The sequence below is a fragment of the Cicer arietinum genome, chromosome 3 (assembly GCF_000331145.2).
Source record: "Cicer arietinum cultivar CDC Frontier isolate Library 1 chromosome 3, Cicar.CDCFrontier_v2.0, whole genome shotgun sequence".
Taxonomy (NCBI): domain Eukaryota; kingdom Viridiplantae; phylum Streptophyta; class Magnoliopsida; order Fabales; family Fabaceae; genus Cicer; species Cicer arietinum.
The window spans coordinates 48,467,272-48,468,665 of record NC_021162.2 but is presented as its reverse complement, the minus strand read 5'-3'; positions in this window follow the sequence as shown (position 1 = coordinate 48,468,665).

Below are 1,394 nucleotides of genomic sequence, written 5' to 3'. Positions count from 1 at the left end.
TTGCTCGTACTTTATCTGGATCCACTTCTATCCCTTTTTGACTAACGATAAACCCAAGTAACTTGCCTGCTCTTACACCAAAAGTGCATTTAGCAGGGATTAAACGGAGTCTGAACTTCCTTAGTCGCTCAAATAACTTTTGAAGGTTAACAACATGGTCTTCTTCGGTTCGAGATTTTGCGATCATATCATCCACGTAAACCTCTATTTCTTTATGCATCATGTCATGAAACAAGGTTACCATTGCTCTTTGATAGGTTGCCCCAGCATTCTTCAATCCAAATGGCATCACTTTATAGCAGAAAGTTCCCCATTGTGTGATGAATGTAGTTTTCTCCATATCTTCGGGAGCCATCTTGATTTGATTGTACCCTGAGAAACCATCCATGAAGGAGAAAAGAGAGTATTGAGCAGTGCTATCCACTAGGACATCAATATGAGGTAGAGGAAAATCATCTTTAGGACTAGCTTTATTTCCATCTTTCTTTGGAACCGGAACAATGTTAGCAACCCATTGAGGATATTTTGCCACAACTAAGAAACCAGCATCAAATTGTTTCTTGACTTCTTCTCTAATTTTAAGTGACATATCAAGCCTCATCCTCCTCAGTTTCTGCTTAATTGGAACACATTCAGGCTTGAGTGGTAGCTTGTGTTCAACTATGTTAGTATCTAACCCGGGAATATCCTGATATGACCATGCAAAGACATCCACATAATCAATTAAAAGTTGAACCAACTTTTCTCGCTCACTTTCTTTCATAGACATACCAATTTTAACTTCTTTTTTATCATGCTCAGTCCCTAAATTGATCACCTCAACAGGTTCTTGATAGGGTTGGATTATCTTAGCTTCATGTTCAATTAAGCATTCTAGTTCTGGGGGAGGCTCACAATCGTCTTCACAATCCTCATCAGCATGATTAATCAGACGTTCAAAATTACAAGAAATGGTTCTAGCGCTGCTATTTTCAACATATTCATTTTCGACTCTGCATGGTTTAAATTTAAGAAGAAAAAGGAAAAAAGAAAATATGAATAAAGATTGCCAAAAAAGAAAAAATAGTTGGAGAATTCAAAAATGCGTTTACTGATAATAAGTAGGAAATTGAAATACATGCGCCCTAATTAGTTATCCTTATAGCCTTGGGCAGAGCAAAAGGAGTTAAAAAAAATACATAATTACTTTGAACATGAATTAACAAACACGGGAAACTCGATGATCTTCCAATTGTTGAGATCGGTGTTTGGACTCTTCTACAACAGCCACTTGATCAACATATATTATTCCAGCACTTTGAAAGGTTTGACGAATGTCACAAATAGGGATCTTTTGTGAATTTGGTACCCGATTTTCCCAACGAGCTAGCTTGTTTTCTCGTTTTTCCTTTACA